At 51.4% G+C, this 15,804-nt stretch overlaps 1 pseudogene; it reads right to left on the minus strand.

Moving 5' to 3' along the window:
* The window catches only part of LOC150016103 (maestro heat-like repeat-containing protein family member 7), a 39,742-nt pseudogene that overhangs the window by 18,561 nt on the left and 5,377 nt on the right, over positions 1 to 15,804 (minus strand).

Genomic DNA, 15,804 nt, shown 5'->3' on the forward strand with positions numbered 1-15,804 from the left:
ATATATTGCAATTTCTCTTCCATCACATCACTGGTCAAGAACCCTTTTCCCCACACATTCCTATTCCACCTGACTATTTAGATGCAGAAACCTTCTTTGCTGCAGCCATTCTGCTGTCAGGAATTCCTCCTATACATATGATCGCATGTGTGCACATACAGACATGTGGACAAGCAAACTCACGGCAGCATTGTTTGTAATCACAAAGGGCTTCAAAGTGCCTAAATGAAGAGGACTCTGGTGAAATAAATTACGGTACATTGAAATTAACATTGAAATTAATTTTTTACATGGAAATATCATGCAGCTGTGAAAAATAATGGGTGGCACTATATGTAATGACCTCCAAGACATAATATATGCTAAAAGCGAAAATGTGCAACTGCGTTTAAGGGTCACAGTTCCATCGGTGGAAAAACAGAGAAATAAATGTGTGCTTATCTTTGTACACACCACCTCTGGAAGGTCATGAAAGAACTCTGTCCTTCTGGGGAGGGTGACTGGGTGAAGAAAATATCTTTTGAGATTTTTACCATGTGCATTTATTACCTATTCCAATTAATCATTTAAAACTGGATGTTCAGGCCTTAGATAAAACCCCCCTGGGGAGGGCCGATTCTCTCCCGCAGCCCAGCACTAAGCAGAGTCTGACACACAGCAAGGGTTCACAAATAGCTGCTGAACAAATGATTGCCTCTCATAGAAGTGTGGTTCTGTTTTCTCTTCAAGTCTCACAGCTGATTTCTATTTACCGATTGCCCTAAAGACTTTCAGAAGGGCCCTTGGGGGGTGGCCCTCCCTGAGCCAGGAACAGCAGGAGCATACCGCACAGGTACGAAGGCAGACAGCTGTGCATCCTCCTTGGCATCCTTGTGGGAACCCACGAGGCCAGACAGGTTGAGGCCGATGTGGTAATGCACCTGAACGAGCAAGGCCAGAAGCAGCTGGGGATAGATGCGCCTCACATGGTCCAGGCAGCTGTCGACGGACAGGAGCTCACACAGGCCGCTGGCTGCCTGGGGGCAGAGAAGAGGCGTGTGGGAAGTCCTGGCCCACTGTCTCAGCATTGCTGGCAGGGGGTGGACTGCTTCTCTAGGAGGTCAGACCTGGATCTTTGCTCTACTCTGGCGTGGCCTGGGAAAGCCCAGATCTTCCCGAATCCCGACTCCCACTCCTGGCTTTGTGGGTGAGCCCTGCACTGGAGCAATAACAAAAGCCTGCCTCTTTGATGTTGACACACCCCTGGAAGATCATGGTGGTGGTCTTGATCCCACTGTGCCAGTGAGGAGACAAGAGCAGAGGGGTGATGGGACTTGCCCAAGGGTCACCTAGCCCCTGGGGTGCAGGGCTGAGTCTTGAACCGAGGGTTTCAGATAGGGCTGTGGCATGCCCTTCCTCTTCCTCTTCTGTACCACAGGAACAAAGATGCAAAGGGGCACCAGCTGACCCTTTACTTTGGGCCATTAAGGTGGACTGCCCTCACTGCCTCCCCATGTGGCCAGCAGCTAAAAGAAACAAGCCGCAGCCTGGAGCAGGAGCCAGGAAGGACCTGTTCTGAACTCCATGACAACCTGCCTCACACACCCCCCCCCGACACCAATCCTCCCAAGCCCTGGGAATTTGGCTTCGTTGGCATTTGTCCCACCAGGTTCCCAAGGACCAAATTTGCACTCACCGCTGTCCCCCTCCAACTTCCCCACCTACATTCACTCTGGTCCTGGCCTGGGCCCACCCCTCACACTTGGCTCACTGAATCCTCCCTGACTTGCAGGACAATGTGGGGGCAGGGAGCAGGCAGTAATGGGTTGGGGTCACAAGACCTGATGGCTCTTTCTGGCTCCACCGCTCCCTGCCCCCCTTTGAGCCTCAGATTCATCCTCCATAAGGTGAGGTCACTGGGCCTCGTCCAGCCAGCCCCACAGATGTGGTGAGAAGTGAATGAAGGAGAAGGGAGACTGCTTCCTAAAGAAATGATTGAAATTTGTGCCACCATGCAGCTGGCCCATTTAATTGTGAAGTGAAAGAGCCCATGACTTGTTCCCATGGAAATAAATGACATAATATGGGCTGGAGGAGAACAATAAACGGCCCTTATTTGTAATTCACGGCTTAGGAAACCCTTTCACGCATCCACTATCTCACTCTTCTCAACAGGTAAGACAGAGAGGCAAGAGTTATGACTACTCATTTGACAGATCTTACTATGAAAGCTAAGGAGGGGGAAGTGACTGGCCAAGGTTACACAGAGAGGCAGTGGCAGAGGTAAGATGAGTCTCTTGGAATCCAAGCCTTTCCACTTGTCAGCAGCCCAAAACTAATACTTTATTCAAAGAAAGCAGTCTGCGGTATAGAGAAAAGCCTCTGGTGATGTGCCATAAGGCTCTGCTCTTGGCTTAATCTTGCTCAAATGGTGTATCAATGCCACAAGGTAAAAATTTGCCCACACTGTATCTATGCTCAAACTATGCTTGTTCAGCAAGACGCATGGATGAGTGACTGGAGAATACATGGGAGGAGTGAATTAAATGCCGAAATCAGGGAGGGCACGGGGTGCCTGATCCATAGAGCTCGATGCTGGCAGAGAGAGGCAGAGAGATCCGATGGGGAAGCACGGGATCTGGGTTTGAGTCCTGCCACCACCACTCAATGGCTGTGTGACCTTGGGCAAGACACAGACTGTTCCTAAACAGGAGGATCTCCCTCTGTAAAGGATAATACCACCCACTCCTCCATTCCCCATATCTTTGCTTATTTGCTTCCCTCCCTCAGAATGTCTTGCTCTCTGCTGAGTCTCCAGAACTTACGTGTGCTCAATAAACAATTGTTAAATATATGAGTTGAAATTTCTTGAATATCTGCTCTGTGCCAGGTAAATGTTAGACGTTTACTATTCCAGGCCACTGACGTAACTGTAAGTAGCAGCACTGCTGCCATCGATGGATCACAGTCAAGAGCAGACAGACAGACACTTACCCAAGGCCACACAACTAGCTGCTCGCAGAGCAGCACCCTAGAAGCTGGGCGGGTTGAGTCCAGCAGGAGGGGGGAGGAGAAAAGGGGCAGGCAGACAGGGCTCACCGCTAGTGGCTTGCTGGAGGCCCCGCCCTTCTTGGTGACAGGCTCCTCCTTCAGGATGAGCAGGAGCAGGTCCAGGACCTTTTTGATATCACGGCTGTACTTGTACAGTATCAGCTGCCTCCACATCTCTGCTCCATTGCTGGGAGGTTGGGGGTAAGAGAGTTATGGGGACCAGGCCCGCGGGGGCAACCCAGCTTCCCACTGTTACCCATGGGCATGCTAGCAATTTCCTGGAATGGTCCAGAAAACACTCCCTATGAGGCAGGGGGCTAACAGCGATACAAAACCCTATTTCCTAGCTATTATGCCAGGTGCTTTACATACAATTTATTACTTCAGCAAATATTGAGCATCTGCTATCGTCCAGGCACTAAGCATATCTCTGGGGATACAGATACGAACAGACATTTAAGACATTCAGGGTCACTGAATTCTCACAATGACCCTCAAGGTGGGTTGTTATTCCCATTTTAGACATGGAGAGTTGAGGCTCAGAGACGTGGAGTCACCAGTCTAAGACAACACAGCTCATGAGTTGTATCATCAAGAAGTGACCGGGTCTGGTGTCCCAAAGCCTGTGCTCCTTCCCCCAGGCCAAGGAGCCCTTTGGGGCCTGGACCCTGCATCTGTCACATGATATCAAGAAGCCCACGCCCCTGTCCCTTAGGAGGCAGTACCCCAGGCAGGGGAAGGCGCCTGCGCCAGGCGGCACCGGCCTGCGGGCATTCTGATGGGCCGGTGAGCTACAGGGTTAACCCAGCCCTTTCTACCTTCTGCAGGAACATGTGAGCCTCCCATTAACTTTCCAGCTCTGTTCCCCTGGAAACCTGATACAGATAGTATGTCAACTATGTTGCTAGGTAACATTGTTTATGGGAAAAGTGACCCAACTGGTAAATTGCATCTGAGCTGGGAGGAACTATAAATTAACTATAAGAACCGATGGGGACATTGTAGCATTGAGCTTCCTGGGGTGACTGTGCTTGTCCCTGTGGGGACCCTGGAAGCCAAGTCTATAGAGTTGTTAGAAGAAATGCTAGTTCCCGTGTGGCCTGAGCCACTTAAGCTATAAGGCAGCTCCCGCACCTTCCGCCTGAGACCCACGAGACCAACTCTTGGAACCAGGGCCAAGGCTGGGGTAAGGGAAGTGAAGCATCCAGGGCACAAAACGTAAGGAGTCCCTCACTCTCAGGCTCACACAAGTGCAGGCAGGCAGGTCACCTGAGAGCAAGGGCCTCCTTGAATTTTGTTCCTGCTCCGTCTGGCCAGCTTCATGGGCTGCTGCAAGGTCTCCTGCAAAGAGGAGCCCCTGATGCCATCCTGTCCTATATCCTGAGTGACTCTGATTTCAAGTGTGGCCTCCGCAGCCTTGTGAGTCTGCATGACTAGTGGCTCTAAGAAGCAAACCCTCTGGTGGGCAGTGCAGTCACAAGGTTTAAATTCTTGCAGGTGGGAGGACAGATATGTGTCACCCCAGCCCTCACCGCTGATGTCCTTGGCTTCTGTGAATGACACCAACTCTCCTTCTTAGAGACACACCCCATTTGCATAGCTCTGCACAATTCTGTTACCTTCACTCTCAACCAACCATCTTAAGATGTGGACCACACGCTTTCTGCCTTGATTTAGTCATTCAAAGGTGTGGGAGCATTTCCAGGGCCAGGAGGCTGCACCAGTCACACTGGTCTCTCCTGGCCATGAGCTCACCATTGGCCACAGTCCCCTCTGCCCATCAGACCACCTGCTCCCTGAAGGCTGAGGGCACAGTGCGCCCTCCTGCACGGACCCGGCACAACTGGCTGTGTTACTCGGCACAACCACCATATGGAGTGGGAATGCAGGGATTATTTCTTCCTTTGGCCTATGGGGGAAAACTGAAGCCCAGAGAGGACAAGCAGGCTACCCAAGACCACACAGCAGCTGAAAGCTGAGTCAGGACTGTCACTCCGGCCTCCTTTCTATTGCATCATTATAGAGCTCTGGGCTTGGAGTTGGTCAGATCTGAGTTCAGGTCCTCATTTTGTTGCTGGCTCAGTGGATGCCTAGGGTAAGAAACTTCCCCTGAGCCTCAGTTTCCTCATCTGTAGAATGGGGTTATTGCACTATTAATGCTGAGAAAAGACAGCTAGCAGTGTTTGGGAAGTGCCTAATGGTCGTCGTAGTACCACGGATCACAGAAGAGGGGCCGTCTAGAAGGGCAAGGGACTCCTCTGGGTAGAAGAAGAGTCCCAGGCCCGGGCGGGGGCTGCTTCAACCCTCTGAGGCCAACCCCCACCTTGGTACCTGTCTAGTGGGAGAGGGCACAGGAGCAGGGCGTCCATGACCTCGGGCATAAAGGAGCTGGCCAGGAGAGAGACGGGCAGCAGGGCCACCTTCTGTGCCTGTGGCTCCTGGATGTGGCTCAGCTGCACGTAGACGGCCTCCGTGATTTCTGGGATCTGGAGGACGGCGGGAAGCCATGAGCACGCAGAGGGCCAATGGCGAGGCCAAGGGAGTTGTGGGGGCAGGGAGACGGAGGAGGAAAGGAGTGATAGGATAGAAGGGGACACACAGGAGAGAAATTGGGAAGTGGGCAGAGTGCCTGCTCCTTCCCTGAAAGCGAGCTACTCTGTCTTCACTGCCCACCCCCGCTGCCCCACACTGGATGGGTGAGTTCTTCCCTGCCTTGAACTCAGCCACCACCACCCCTGCCTTACCTGAGGGACGAGCAGGCCCTGTGGGGTCTCCCAGCCCAGCCCCCACTCCCAGGGGCCTTACCACTTCCAGTGTCCTGTCTTCGTAACAATGCAGCGCTGAGCTGAGTGTCATCTCTGAGGCCAGCCGCATCGTCACCCCTGAGTCTTTCCCCCGAGCCTCCGAGGCACCCTTCAGCCCTTCCAGGGCTGCTAGCAACACGTCCTTTACCTCCTCGGGCCCCAGGAAGCTTCTGAATTCCTGAAACAAAGGCACAGAGATGCTGGCACACATGGACAGACCCTGAATGAGCCATACACAGATCCATAAACACCACCAAGCACACTCAGAGGTCAGCAGGGAGAGCCCGCAACCTCTGGGGAGGAGCTGCAAAACAAGAGGCAACGTGGCCCCAGAGCTGGGTGACTCAGCCCACTCACTGTGGCTCAGACCAGAGGGGTCATGGGCACTCAGGATGGCCCATGTGGTCAGGGAAGCCTTCCTGGAAGATGGGAGAGGAGGGGAGGGCATTGGGCAGGCTGGTGCTGCCCTTCTCCCCCATTCCCGGGAAGGCCCAGGGCTGGCAGGCAGCAAGCAGTCACCGTGATCACACGCAGAATGTTCTGGCGTGGGCTGACGGGGTTGTAGGGCCCCAGGAAACGCTTGTTGCTCTCATACAGTTCCGTCTTGGGGATCTCTTTCTCATCCCTGGCTCCTGTAAGAAGAGGACCTTCTCAGTGAGGCCTGATCACCCTTTCTCTAAAACTTCTTGTTAAACATAGATTGTAGGAAGTGCATAAATCATAGGTACCCAGCTAAATAAATTTTCAAATGCTCAACCTATCCACGTAACTGGCGCCTAGGTCAAGAAACAGAATGTGATCAGCACCCCAGAAGCCCCTCGTATGCCCTCTTTCAGTCCACTCTGTCCCTCCCCTACCCTGGGGTAACCACTATTCCGACTTCTCAGCCCACAGATTAGATAACCTTACTGTTGGACTTCTACAAATGGACTCATATATTATGTGATCCTTGATGTCTGGCCTTCACTCAACATCATGTGGGTGAGATTCATGGCCCCTGTTGCAAGCAGCATTGCTTCATTCATCCTCAGTGCTGCCCAAGTTCCCATGGTATGAATATACTACAATTTATGTATCTGTCCTACCTCTGATGGACATTTGGGTTGGTTCCAGCTATTGTGCATAGTGCTGCTATAAACACTCTAGTATGTCTAATCATGTCTTTTGCTGACTACATGGACACATTTGCTAGGCAGATAACTAGGAGAGAAATTGCTGTGTCCTTGGGTAGACATAGATTCAGCTTCAGGGGATACTGACAAACAGCTTTCCGCGGTGGAGGCCAGTGATGCTCCCACCGCAGATCCTGAGAGCTCCAGTGGCTCACGTTACACCAGCGTGCGGCACTGTCCCTTTCATTTTTGCCATTCCGGTAGGCGTATGGCAATGCCCCTTAATCGGCAATCCCCCTGCTCCTGGCATTCCCAACGCCCCTTTTCTGCTTTCTTTATTCTTTAGGACTCATCATCATCTGACTTACTATAGGTATTACTTTTTTATTTGTTGTCTACTGACAACAAGAAGGTAAGTTCAACAGCGTGGATTATTTGATTAATTGATTTTATATTTATTTCATCACTGCTGTGTCTCAGTGCCTGGAATAGTATCTGGCACATGATGGTTTGTATTTTCTATTGAAGGAAAAACATTTCAGGTGCATTTTATGAGCCCTTACTATGGCCTGGCCTGGGTCCTTCCTGGATCTGCCAGTGTAGGCAAGACATGGGCATGAGAAAGGTCCATCAGGTGGAGTGACCACATGAACCAAGTGCGTGGGTTTTTTGTAAAGGGAAGGAGCTTGGGACCTGGCATCAGGCAAACGCAGGTTTTATATTCTAGCTTTGCTGATTCCTACGGTCAGGGGGTCCAGACAAACCACTTTTCTCCTGCAGAATCTAACAGAGTGGATTTGGCCTAGGCTTGCCAGATAAAATACAGGATAACCAGTTAAATATGAATTTCAGGTAAACAAATAAGTTTTAGTGAAAATATCTCTCAAATATATAATACTTTCAATCAGATTATTCATTGTTTATCTGAAATTCACACTTAAGTGAGTGTTCTGTGTTTTTATTTGTAAAATCTAGCAATACTAACTTGGTCTATACTATTTCTGACCTTAAGGCTGATTATTAACATGACTTATATCACTTTTACCCATTACTCAGGAGGTCTGAGTGGTTACTGGGCAGCAGCAAAAATAGTCCAGGGGACAAATCTTTGTCCCAAATGTTAGAGGTCAAGAAAAGCAGGGACACCAGACAGATCCCAAAGGCCTGAAACTAATAAGACCATCATTGTAGGCATGGAGAAAAGAAAACTTGCCCTGGCTGGTGTGGCTCAGTGGATTGAGCACTGGCCTACGAGCCAAACGGTCACTGGTTCAATTCCCAGTCAGGGCACATGCCTGGGTTGCAGGCCAGGTCCCCAGTTGGGGGTGCACAAGAGGCACCCACATATTGATGTTTCTCTCCCTCTCTTTCTCCTTCCCTTCCCCTGCCTCTAAAAACAAGGAAATAAAGTCTTTAAGAAAGAAAAAAGAAAGCTCTATTTGACAAGTGCCTATAATGTGTGGTACTGAGCTGGTCTTTTTACATATATGATCTCATTTAATTTTTCAGAAAGCTTGCGAGTTATATGCTATTTTACCCTTTTCTACAGATGAATAAATCTAGACCTGGACAAGGAAAGTACTTGTCTGAGGTCATATAGCTAGGGAGGGCCAGAGCCAGGTCTTGTACCCAGGTCACTCTGCCTCCACAGCCAGGGCAGTTTAAACAACATGCCAAGGACCCTTGGTTTGAGGCAGTGTTGGGACTGTGGAAAAAAGAAGGACACAAGTAATCGATGATACGGTGCGCTTGTAGGTGCAGTGCCTTCTGGGCACCTGTGTCAGCCCATGCTGCAACGCTAGCTCCCTGGAAGAACATCCCAGGAATGTTCTCCACTTACAGGTTTGAACCACTGTGCTTCTAAGATACAATCTGTTCTTTGTTCATTCATTCCATAAATATTCACTGAGCACCCACCACGTGCCTGGCCCATGGCTAACCCTTGGGGATTCATCGGTGAACAAGACACAGCCTTGCCCTGTCCTCAAGTGAGATTATAGTCTAGTGGAGAAGACAGACCAGGAACTAAGAGATTAGGGCTATCATGCCTGAGTATACATGGTTCCACGGGAATGTGAAAATGAGAGTCACAGATTACATTTGGAAGGATGAGGAAAAGCTTAGATAGAAGGATTGCTTCAATCAAAATAGGTTTGTTTATAGCCTTTGTCCCTGGTCCTGTGGGGACTAATTCTTTGTACCTCTACATACCCCATCAGACCCTGTGCTGGTCTCCACCATCTCCCACCCACCAGTGCCTTGCTACTGCCTTAGTCAAGTGCCTAGCTGAATGCCTGCCTGCTCAGAAGCTTTGCTTCAGAGGTGCTCTAGACTTACGTTTTCGGACGTCCAGGATGGTATAAAGGATGGCGATGCCCTCCAGAGCCTCCCGGCCAATATGCTCATCGGGATCCCCGATGCGAACGGTGAGTCTTCCCAGCAGAAGCCCCAGGCCCGTGAATCCGAAACATACCTATTTGTGTTATAATAATCTTAGGGACTGAGTCTTATAGGTTCAATAATGCTATACAGCAAATGGTAAAAAGAGATGGAATGTCTGTCCCTGATAGCGGAGCCCTCTGAGGATGGTAAGGGCCACCTGGGAATCTCTGGACAGCTTGGACAGGTGCACAGGCTCCCTCAGAACTGGGAATATTCCCCCCAGGACGCCCCCGCCCCATCTCCCAGAGGCCACTCACAGAGTAAGGCAGGGTGAGAAGTGTGTGCTTCAACACAGAAACATTGCTGCTCACAGCACGAGCTCGTTCATGGGCCTTTCCAGAGTTCATCCAGGGCCCCAGGGGCTGTGAGGACAAGGGTAAGACTCAGAGCTACAGGCTGGCTGCCAGCCCCTACTGCCTGGGTGGGCAGCCCAGTCTTCACCGATCAGCTTCTGGGGAGAGCATAAAGACCACTCCCCACAGTTCTTCTCTTCTTCTTAGAGCATAGGGAGTCATGGGGTCCAGAAGCTGAGAATAGGACTGAAACACTAGAGGGAGGATGGTCAATGAGGAGAGAGATGAAAAATTGAGAATCATGACGCTCAAAGAAGAAGACAGGGGCATGAATGAACAGAGCAAAGATACGGGGGCAGCTACCATGGGAGTATGGAGGGGAGGGAGAGAGTGAAGAGGCACGGGTCTGGGACAGGGAGGCAGAACACGCACAAGATCACATCCTGAAATCAAATCACTCCTTCTGGGTCCAGCACCCATCACCCCCTCCTCCTAAGCCAATCCTCCTTTCTTCTCCACCCTTCCCCTCCCCGCTGTCCCCTCACCTCCAAAATGCTCGTCAGCCCAGCAGCAATGGGGCACTCAACAAAGAGAGCATTGAGCAGTGTCTGCAGGGCTTCCAAGGTATGACAGTAAAGTGTCTGTAGACAGGAGAAGGACCAAGCTACTAGCAGGCCTCTGGAGCAGACCCTCACCCCAGGACACCCCTTGTGTGGACCCAGGAAGCTGCTCTTCGGTCCCACCCGAGACTAACTTAACGTATGATACTGGACACATTACTTCCCCTCCATGGATTACAGTTTCCTTATCCACAAATTGGTCGTTATTATCCCTGCACTTTTTACCTTATAGTGAAGGAAGCAGACACCCAACATTCACCATAGGCCAAGTAAGCAACAAATGAGAGGGTGAGTGGGAAAATGCTCCAGGACTCTAAGAGCTAGGTAAACTTTTATTATTGTCTCTAGGGAAGCGCTCTGGTTCTTTTTTTAATTGCTATACTTAAATAGGTTTTCCAAGTCGCCTCTTCAGGGCCGCCACCTCTCCCATGCCCGGGCTCCTCCCCTGTCAATCACACCACAGGCCTTGGTTTTAGGAAGGTGCAGGCATTACACATACACAAGGCTGAGCTATGGGTTGGAGCCACCCTGGAAAGGCCCTCTCTCCTCTGCCTTCCCTTGTCCTGCCAGTCCCCCATGTCTGCCTCTCACATTGGTATTGCCCAGGTTTCCTGAGTCTGTTCATTCACACCAGGGTTGCACCACAACCACCAAGCAAACCTCACTGTCCAGCTACGCCCCTTGGTCCTTCTCATCTGCAGCCCAGCACTGTGTAGCGCTGACCTCTGATGGCTGGACCTGTTACTACAAGGGGGCCTCTGCCTTCCTGGGCCCAAACAAGGATTGCCCGCCCTTCCTTTGGGTCTTATCTCAGGGCACCACCTCTGGGACCCAGAGCCCTCTTACCGCCGCATGCTCTGCCCCTACAGCTCTCAGCCTCACTTCTCAGCACTCTCGCCCGACCCTGGGCTCCAGCCACACCGCCTCAGTGTCATCCTTGCTGTCACCATGTTCTCTCCAGCCTCAGGCCTCTGCACAGGCTGTTCCCTCTGCCCGGCATGCTTTTCCTTCTACCAGCCTCACTCCCTTCAGCTAACAAGCTCTTCTTTAACCTCTCAGCTCCAGCACCAAGAATCCTGAACCCCCGCCCACCTAGGCCAGGTCCCCTCCATTCCAGGCTCTTCATAGCAGCAGTACTTCTTGCTCGCAGCATGTACCAGTGTTGTAATTTTGCATTAACTGCATAATTCTCTGATAAGGTCTATGTCACCCCTACCCCTGCCCCTCCTCTATCCCACCCCTGTGCTTCTAGTAGGCCCTCCGTTAATATTCAATGAATGAAAGGATGAATGAATGAATGAATGAATGAGCTTTACTCTGAGACGAAACACCACTCCCTTGACTTCCCCCACTGACCCTACACCCTACACTAAAGGTCACCTCTGACCGCTCCTCCTAGGACAACTGCAGAGGTTGAAAGGTTTTCATGTGTTTGAGCTCCTTGAGGTCCTGCTTCTCTGGGCCACAGCCAGTCTTTCTTCCTTGTGACCTAGCCCTCAACCAGCCTCCTGTCAATCCTGGCTACCTCCTCTGGCCATGCCAATGCCTGCCCACCTGCCTCTCACTGGGCAGGGCTCAGAAGTCAATAGAACCCTCCAGATGAGGGACTGATCCCTATTCCAAAAATCCGTTCACTCACCAAACATCCCTCTCATACCAAGAGAGGGTCAGCACATTGCCCCAGGCCCTGCAACTCGAGCAAGCACCCTTCCTTTCCCTGCTGGGAGTCCTACCATGTACCTCACTCTGAGGACCCTGGACCACCCTAGGACCTACTGGGGAGGGCGCTGCTTACCTGTACGGTGTCAGCCTTGGCCTCATCTTTCTCCTGCATGGCCTGCACAGAAGGCAGGGAGAACACACTCTTCACACACGTGTTCACCAGCTCTGACCTTTCCCAAAGATCCAGCACAGGATGGCTGTGACTGGTGAGGAGACAGAAAGCAAAGGCATAGAGTGAGGGAGGCTGGAGCTATGAATGCAGGGCTGGGGCGAGGGTACCTCGACGGGGTGCCAGGCGTGGGCCTGAGATTCAGATCCACAAAGGGTGAGGTGAGGTGGGGGGAGGAGGGAAGTGGGTGCGGAGGGCAGACAGCCCTGGGAGGGACTGGGCACGGGGAGAGGAGAAGGCCCAGGAGTGGGGTTAGGGCACAGCAGAGAGGCTCCAGAAGACAGAGGCGGAGCCCATGGCAAGAAGAAGAGGAGATGGGGGTCGGGGAGGGGCTGTGGACACCTCAGCTGCGTCAGGGTCTCCATGGCCTGCTGGCGGACGGGGCTGGAGAGGGAATCCAGTGGCTCCTCCTGGATCTGCCTCTGAGCAGGGCACACAGAAGGGCCGATGAGGGGAGCAGGCCGCTGCAGACCACCAGGGCTGCGGCTACCCCTCCAGGAGCAGCTACAGCAGCCCCTCAGCCTGGGCAGAACTCCCCACCTCCACGCTCTGGCAGCCTCCAGTCGGAGGGAGCCAGCTCACTGCTCAGACATGTCTGGAGCCTCAGTTCAAAGCCACCCAAACACCCCCCGTTCTAACCAGCTGCGTCTCTGAAGCCCCATGGTCGGGAGGTTTATTTAAACCACAGACTAGCCCAAAGCAAAAACACCACAAAGGGCCCTTGAGAGAAATCCAGTTGAATTCCTTTTTAAATGTTCTTCTAATTACTTCTCACTTTTGATTTACTACCTACAGACAATAGGTGCTCAATTAATATTAGTTAAATGAAGGTATCAAGGGCAAGGATATTTTCCCTCTCTAAGGGACTCAAAGCTAAGTATGATTTTGGAAACTTCTCTGCTTATCCCCACCCAGCACATGCTGGTGGATAACTGAGAAATGACTGTATTTAGCAAAATGATAAGAAAATTCCCCACCAGAACTAACTTTTGGTATTAAGTAATAAAACTGCTCCCAGGTACACAATGCTCTACAGTAAACCATTGGATTGTGTTCTCCCCCACCAAGCAGTGACACAGGCATTGTCACAGATGAGCAGAGTGAGGCTCAGAGAAGGGACATGACTTGCCTGGGCTCCCTCTAGACAGGCAGAGAGCAGCTAGAGGTGGAGTTGAGACTCAAGGCCAAGTGCCCTGCCTCCTCGTCTCTCCTCTCCCCGCCTACCCCCTGTCTCATCAGTGGGTAGACTCAGGACTTCCGCTCCTCCCACCCCAATGCCACAGACCAGACGTGGCTATCGCACCATCATCTTCTTCACCATAGTCTTCTTCTCTCCTTCACCTTCCAGCACATCCTGGCTCTTCTGGAGGGTGATGACATTCTCAGCCTCGGGGGCAGCAGAGGGCAAAGCCACAGGGTGAGAGCCGCACTGAACCCAGCTTTCAGGGGCTGTCCCTACCCCTGCATCAGCCACCCGCCGCCTGCAGGCATGCCAGCTTGCTCCTCCCCAGCTGCCAGCCCCAGTGTTGCTCAAGAGAAATGAGAACCCACAAAGGGAACATCTGGGGAGTGGGTGAGCCTTGAGAAGGTGACCGCAGGGGTGTGTGGATAATCCTTGAAGTCCAGCGTTTGGAAGAGGACAGATATCAGGGGCTACAGAATTCTCCCCCTTTGCCAGTCAACTAAGGGAGAAGCAGCGGCTGCAGGGACAGAAAGGGTCCCCCACACCTCAAGCTGAAATCTCACCATATGTAATACCTCCTATGGGCCTTCTGCTATCTACCCTTCTTGAGGACACGTCCTAATCAGATTAAGGCACTCTGCTACCTGAGAGAGGCAACACATTTACTAATGTCCAATTAATCTATTCATTCTCCTTATCTTAGGGCAGAAGAAGGAGAAAAAAACATGAAATAAATAAAATAATGAATAAAATGACTTCATATAGTAAAGAAAGCAAAACAAGGTAATCAGATGAACAGTGTGGTGGGTTCAAGATCCCACAAGTTCTTTCTTACTCTGCCTATCAAGACGGCTCTGGGCTCATCCCACCACTCGTTTGGACCAACAGAAGGCCATGCAAGTGCTGCTGTGCAGTTGCTGGCCTAACCCTTAAAGGAACTGGCAGCCCTTCCCCTCTGGAACCCAGCTGCCATGGAATGGCAACGTCAGGTACACAGAGACTTGGGAAGATGGGGTCATCTTGGATGTTCCAGGCCCCCTCCCCCAGTGATCTCTGTCTACACCACACAGAGCAGAAGAACCACCCGCTGAGCCCAGTCACACTTTAGAATCATGAGAAATTGGGCCCTTTCCATCCTTACTTCCCTGGCTGTCAGAGTGAACTTTTAAACCACTAAGTGTTGAGGCAGTTTGTTAAACAGCGATTAATGACTTTGGCTACTAAAGTGATGGGAGGGGGATGGCTCACTTAGAACACTGTCCAGGAAGGCCTCTCAGGGGAGATAATATTTAGACTGAGTCCTGAATGACAAGAAAGAGGTAGCCATGTGAAAAACAAGAAGGAGGGTCTGTCTGTCTCTCCAAAGTAGAATGTCATTTCACTAGTGTATCTCTAGTGCCTGAAACAGTGCCTGGCACATAGCAAGGGCTCACCTAAATTTGCTGAGTGATTGCAGTAACAAAGTCTTTCTGTGCAGGGACCGTGCTCAGTGCTGTGTATACATTATGTAACACAGACCTCACCTCAGCTTTATTAGGCCTATCTTATAGGAAGAACCTTCCTGACAGAATAACAAATGCAAAGGCCCTGAGGTAAGAATGAGTTTGGTATGGAACAGAAGAAGGCTAGTGTGGCAAGAGCAAGGTGGACAACTGGAACAATGCCGTGGGGTAAAGACAGATGCTTCCCAAATGCAACACCTCTTCATAGTTCTGTCAGCTTCTCCCCACCCCCACCCACATGCTGCATTGAGCTGGCCTCTGAATCAGCCTGAGGGCAGGGCAGGGCCTCCCCCCTATAAGTCCTTATCCCCTACCTCCAGACTCTGTCCATCAGCCAGCCTTGCCCACATTCTGTGTGTCATATTCGTGTCCACCAGCCTGTCCCGTCTGCCCCAACTGGCCCTCAACAAGTCCTGCAGACACTGGCTTTCTCTGGCCTCCCGAGGCCTGGTGCGTGGCCAAGACCTGCGTCAGGCCTATGTCCTGAAACAGGCCATTTCCAGCCTTTCTGTCTCCAGTACAGACCCTCTCACAATTCATTCAGTTGTTTAGAAAACTTACTGAGCACCTCTGATATGCCAGGCACCACAGTAGATGCTGGGAATACAGCTTTGAATAAGACAGATCAAAATGCCCAGTGCATAGGAGATACATATAGCGAGAGAGACCGATAAAAGATGGAAAGCACCTTGTGCATCGGATGGTGATGAACACCATGGAGAAAAGAGGAGCTGGGCAGAGAAACAGGGATGGCTGGGGCTGGGGAGTGGGGGCTGGGGGGCATCCCAGGAAGTCAGCTGTTTGTTGGGCAGGATGCATACCAGAGTCATTTTGTAGCCATCCTCTCCCTTCCCTGGCACGTTCACCAGGCATGAGGCCACGTCATCAAAGGCTTCTGCATGTCGTTGTTTCGATGAGGGAAGAAAG

The sequence above is a fragment of the Furipterus horrens genome, unplaced genomic scaffold, assembly GCF_987537825.1.
Source record: "Furipterus horrens unplaced genomic scaffold, mFurHor1.1.pri manual_scaffold_3, whole genome shotgun sequence".
NCBI classification, from domain to species: domain Eukaryota; kingdom Metazoa; phylum Chordata; class Mammalia; order Chiroptera; family Furipteridae; genus Furipterus; species Furipterus horrens.